The sequence below is a fragment of the Protomyctophum bolini genome (assembly GCF_963924005.1).
Source record: "Protomyctophum bolini genome assembly, chromosome: 12".
NCBI classification, from domain to species: domain Eukaryota; kingdom Metazoa; phylum Chordata; class Actinopteri; order Myctophiformes; family Myctophidae; genus Protomyctophum; species Protomyctophum bolini.
The window spans coordinates 1,168,938-1,175,121 of record NC_137873.1 but is presented as its reverse complement, the minus strand read 5'-3'; the positions used below and the strand labels follow the sequence as shown (position 1 = coordinate 1,175,121).

At 43.1% G+C, this 6,184-nt stretch overlaps 1 long non-coding RNA gene across 1 annotated transcript; it reads left to right on the top strand.

Annotated features, from left to right (window-relative positions):
* The first annotated feature begins 613 nt into the window (after positions 1-613).
* Positions 614-5,559, top strand: LOC308324938. The gene is made up of 3 exons (XR_013964977.1): positions 614-802; positions 3,972-4,056; positions 5,427-5,559. It is a non-coding gene; the product is annotated as an uncharacterized lncRNA (long non-coding RNA).
* Positions 5,560-6,184: the final 625 nt, after the last annotated feature.

The following is a 6,184-nucleotide window of genomic DNA, read 5'->3' as shown; positions in this document are numbered from 1 at the left end:
ACAGCCTATGGTCAGTCCACATACTCCACAGGCAGTGAGGCATTTGTAGAAATCCCGTCCATAATTTCGTCCAAACTTATAAAACATAAAAATCGGGATGTTGTTGGGACACCACCGACACATCTATACCGTAATTATTTCATCAAAGTGCCTGTAAATTAATTCCCAAAGTATTATTGTTCTCAACGCAGCGGTCCGGACTGACAGGGCAGCAAGCAATGGCCGCCGTTGACTTTCTGAGAGCTGTGGAGGGGGGCGGGAACCTGCTCTCCTCGCATAATGAGATGAGGGGTGAGGAGGGGGCGAACGGAGACTGGGAACGCATTGGAGTCAACGAGGGGAGCCGAACGGAGACTCGAGGGGGAGGGCCCGGCGAGCGGAGACTGAGCGGAGACAGGGGCTTCAGAATGGGAGCGGACGGGGCCGAGCGGAGACCGTGGGCGTGGTCCCGAACGGAGACCGAGCGGAGACTCTTTGCACGACCGTAGACTCTATGTAACCATGACTACGACACGTCCGGGCGGGCGGGGAAAGTTGCATGCCTCACAGTATAAATGCTTATGACAAGGAAAGAGATCTCTCTTCCTTTTTCCTCCGAGCTGACAACTCAACACAGATTTTCTGTATCGAACACTTTTTTACTTTTGGGGCTTTTTGCCTCTGTGCTATTTTTCTGTAATGAACCATTATGGATATTAAAACAACTGTTACCTCTACTTAAACAGTTTTGTCTGACTCCCATGCATTTTTATCTAAGCCTGTGTATTTCTCCTCTGCCATTTCCTCTGAATTACCCTGTTTGGTGAGTACTGTAGTGTAAATAGATATTTACAGGTCACGGTTGTGAACACTCTCAGTCCCTCGTTAAAGGGAAGTGTATTGGTGTATGCCGAGAGACGCGATTAAGACGTCTTTCGAGGGCACCACTCAATCTAGAACGAGGTATACCGCATGATGATTGACTGTCGTTGGACATATGAATGAATGACCTTTATTTATATAGCACCCTTCTCAGCACGAGTGCACAGGGTGCTTTACAATAGTACAAAATTAAAACTATAAAAACAGCAGGCAGCCATTTCCACAGGGTCAACAGTGAAAAAAACATAGCAGCAAAAAGGACAATAAAAACACACAGATAAAAACACAAACAGTAGAAAAACAGTGATTATATGTGACCAAATGCCTGTCTAAACATGAGTGTTTTTAATTGTTTTTTAAAAGAGGCCTCAGAAAGGACAGTTCTTAGGTCCAGGGGGAGGGCGTTCCCCAGTCTGGGGGCTGTCACTACAAAGGCTCGGTCACCCTTTGTTTTTAATCTGGTCCTGGGGACCACGAGGAGGTGCTGATCGGCTGATGGGAGTGAACGTGTGTTTGTGTAGGGTTGAATCAGTTCAGTGATGTAGGCAGGGGCTTGGCCGTGGAGTGCTTTGTGGGTTAAAGTGAGGATTTTGAAATGTATTCTGTATTGTACCGGGAGCCAATGCAGTGAGGCTAGAATGGGTGTAATGTGACATGACTTTTTTGACCTGGTGAGTAATCCATTCTGGCGGCTGCATTGTGAACCAGTTGCAGTTTGTCAATGGATGTTTTGTTGAGACAGGTGAAAAGTGAATTACAGTAGTCTAACCTGGAAGATATAAATGCATGTACGGACAGTTCTAGCTCAGAGTGGGAGATGATGGACCGGAGTTTTGCAATATTTCTGAGGTGAAAGAAACAGGTGCGAGTGAGTGATTTGACGTGGTTGTCTAGGTGCATGGACTGGTCAAATACCACACCCAAGTTCCTTAGGTGTGGGCGGATGTTTCCCTTGAGTGACCCCATAATAGGCTGCATAGGCTGCATCTTGCAGGTCACGCAGTCTAAACAGGACATCAGGGTGTTCTTAGATTGAGCCCAAGTTAACTGATGTTAACAGGCCGGGAACACTGGATTTTCGAGAGAGAGGCCTCGCTTTGCTTAAGAAGCAAGCGAGTGGGTCCGTGTATGCCTGCATTCCAGTAACGAGTTCTGTCTTAAAAGTATGATATCACGGTTCTAGGTTTTGCTCTATAAGGTGTGGTCTATAAACTAAACGTTTGTTGTTTCATATTAATGTAATTCACAAAGATAGGTTGGTCACAAGTAATAATTAATTTTATTGTTGTACACTCAGGCCATGACATAAAGAGCAATGGTACTTGTACTCTAAGGTAGTTATACTTAGGTAAATAAATTAATACCCTCAACCAGCTGTATGGAGTAGCGTACACACAGTACTGGGGTCTGTCACGGTTCAAGTCAGGAGAGTTTGTAGGACCCAAATGCAGGAAGAGGCAGAGCAGGTCATTTCAAAAGGTTTAATAACTCAAAATAACTATACTGTAGAATACAAACAAAAACACTGGAAGCACAAAAGGTGTCAAGACAAGACACACGCAACATACCACAATGAACTAGCAAGGAAACACTGGGATCAGGGGGGGTATAAATACACAAGGGCACAGGTGAACAACACTGTGATAGGCTGGGGAACAAACAGGACAAGGTGGAAACACTAGGCTAATCACAGCACAGGTTGACAAGGGAGGCAAACAGTAACAAGACAGACAGGAAACATTATGAACAATTCTACAAAATAAAAGCACACAAGGGTAAAGCAAAACTCAAACAGGAACTAGGAAAACAAGAACACAATACTTCATATAAGTATAATATAAATCAGAGGAACATAACAGAAAAGTAAAACACAAACCATAACTGGAAAACATGAAAACCAACACATGTCACGGATCGTGACAGGGTCTGGGAATGCGCACGGCATTAGTATTTGCCGCGGGCACTCTTCAGTAATTTACAGAGGCTGCGTTGGGTAGACATATAAAAGCCAAAATCCACATCCTGCTGCTATAAGTGCTTCTCTGAGCACCTTTAAAACAGCCCTGTTAGAAAGGAGAGTGTGACATGAGAAACTAACGTATGTAATTGGGAAGAAACCTGCTGTATTCTATAAGATTTGGGAGAAGTTCTTGGACTTCATTAAGCGAGGTGATATTGAAGAGGCTTTGGATGTATAGTGGTTAATTGGAGTATAGTCAGCTGTGGGGTGGGGGTAGGGAACTGTGATGGGACATTGTGCATTTGTTTGTTTTAACTGTATGTAATGTATGTGTTTTTTTTTTTTTCTGTATTTATTAACAATGCCTGATGTTTCTTCAAATATTTTGTTGCCATGGGATGTGGGGGGGGGGGGGGGGGGGGATATAAGTAAATAATTGTTTTGAAATTACTTTGTTGTAAAGAAAAATCAATAAACATATGTTTAAAAGAGTGTGGAGGGCAGCGATGCAGGAGCACCGAGCTGGTGTGGATCTATAGGGCCACATGGCTCCCAAACCCTTTTCATGTCAAGGACCCCCAAATTGACACTAATTAGCCCCGCGGACCCCCATTTGAATAGATATGCCTGCAGGGACCCCTCATAAGAGTAGATCTTTACGGCTCTAGCAGTGATTCTGATTCTCAACACATTTCATTTCAAGAACCCCCAGTTTAACATTGCATTAGGCAACGGAGCCCCATTTATTGGCATTTTTATTTCCCTATTTTCCCTATATTTCCCAAATGGACCCGCAAAGGGTCCATTTGTACACTTGTACACAGAGTTACAGACCCATAAGGGTCCATTTGGTTCCAAACTATCATGTAGCTGCAGGGGACCCCCCTAGAACTCCCTCAAGGACCCCTTGGGAACCACTGCACTAGACCAGGGTTTCTCAAATATGTAAAATGGCAGTCTTTATTGTTATGTTACTGTATGTTGTTGTGCATGGTGATGTTTACAGTTGTTTTAAGCCTGTCTGTCTGTCTGTCTGTCTGTCTGTCTGCCCATTTGAGCATTTGAAAAAAAAAAGCCGTTTCACAACACTTAGAGATTAGAGATTAAACCGGGATTTAACAGATATCCTGGTTAAATATTATCCTAACAGCACTGTCTCCTGACGTCTGGAACCATATCAACACAACACCTCTGATCACCACTGGTACACTATCTACTATCTACGTGGAACTCAGGTATGTTTAGCCCATTCTGACCTGAGATCAGATTCATATGAGGTTTCCACTGGACACACCATAGACTGTAAAAAATATGGACAAAGCGTTCCGCGGGTCTAACATGAACATAAAATGAAGCCTGTCAGTCCTTGCACTGGAAGTCGCCATCTTTCTAGATCCGTTTGGGCCCAGCTGGCCCATTGGCTGGCCCAGACAACGAGGCGGGACTTCCCCCCTTCTTCTTTGTTGGTTTATATTTTGACTCGAGTGGGTGGGGGATCCCGTTCATAGACTGTAACGGTAGCCACGCCCCTCAGAACATGCGCGACTTTATGGTCATTTTTTTTATAAATGGGACCATAATTTTCCAAAAAGAATATTATGACATTAGAAATGAGACTTTAAACTAGTGACTGGAAGCAAAAAGTATTCATGACCATGTTTATTAAGGTAATACAGTCTAGGTGAAGTTGGGCCCAAATACATGGACTTCTATGGGGCTATGGGTTTTTTTGAGCCCAATGACAGCGCCACAACAGGCCATTATATGAACTTTCATTTCCTTAGTGGCTTCACAAAATATCTGTCTGACTGCCCCCCTGGGACACACACTGGTCTGATTAACCCATTCTGACCTGAGATCAGATTCTAAAAATGTCAGTCGTTCTTCAATTTTTCAAAAATAGCAGACCTACAAGCTCGTAGCGCGCCACTCGGTGGCACGCTATGAGCTTGTAGATCTGCTATTTTTCAATAGCTAAAGCATAACATGATGCTAATACCAAAATGGGTTCCCGTTCGGAATGGGTTAAGTTGTCGCACAAATAGTTGCGATTAGCAATCTAATTGTGTTATTGGCATTGGAAATTGGAACATATATGAATAGAAATTAAAATTGTTTGCCTTTTAGGCTTCGTATACGCTAATGAAAAAGTGCACAAGACAAATAACTGAAATCTACCAAGAAATTACTGGAATATATTTTAAAAATGTTATACCTACTTTAAACAAGGTAAAACAAAAATATTGGAAATAGCTGATATATAAGTTTACAATGCGTCATGCATGAAGTGATGTGTTGTACGCTTGTAGATCTGCTATTTCTGCTTTTGTTATGTATGAACATCTTAACAAAAATAATTGCGATTATCTGAAATAATTGCGATTAGACAATTATGTAATAATTGTGTCAATTAACCCCACAGGTATGCAGAACCAATAGCTTCACAACATATAATGTAGATCGGCTATTTAAAAAGTTTTTTTTTTAAATACCGTAGTAAGAATGTCTGAAATGTTTAGGCATAAGGGGTATGGCGGCACACACGACAGGGCAGTAGCCCGTTTTGTATAGCCTATATTTTACATTGATTTCTTCTCCCATCAAGGTGGTCTCTCGCTAGGCGGTCCTCAGACGGGTTCTCCATACATCTGTCCGGCTTTGAGCTCCTGCATCGTTTCTTGAGTAGGCCTACAACATACCTTCATCTTTAATTGGACTGGAGATGGGAAACACAGACCAGAGGATTGTGTAGACTAGAGGCAGAGAAACATGTTTCCGTTTATAGCTTTGTTTGGTGGAGCAATATCTAGCCTTTTCACAGCTTTCATTCTCACAAAAGCTGCTCAGAACGCTAGTTCTAGTGATCAGAGTTCTGATGGTTTAGATAGTGATTGGGTTCCTTCTTCTTGTTCGGAGAGTGATTCTTCTGTTGGTTTTATCTATTGCTTCACTCGCCCAGACGGGAGATTAAAAATCGGCAGGACCGACAGGCCTATACTAGACAGACTTAATGAGCACAGGAGTAAAGGCAGCATACAGCAAGGCTGCGACATTAACGTCTACACATGCGACGATCCAACGCTGGCGGAGACGAGGATCCTCAACGATCCTACGATTCTGAACGTGCGACTGCGGAATGAAAACCAGCAGCGCAGCACGGAATGGCTGGACAACCGGATGGTCGACATGCCATATCTCCGAGGTGTCATCCAACGTGAAGTTGCGAGAGTAAATAATAGAGGATCGGTGGGACAGCAAAGATTTGTTTTAAATGCTCAAAACCGCATTGTCTTGGGGGGGAAATTATAACTGGTCCATAGATGATTAGCTTTGTTTACCAGTACTGTATGATCCTATACAATT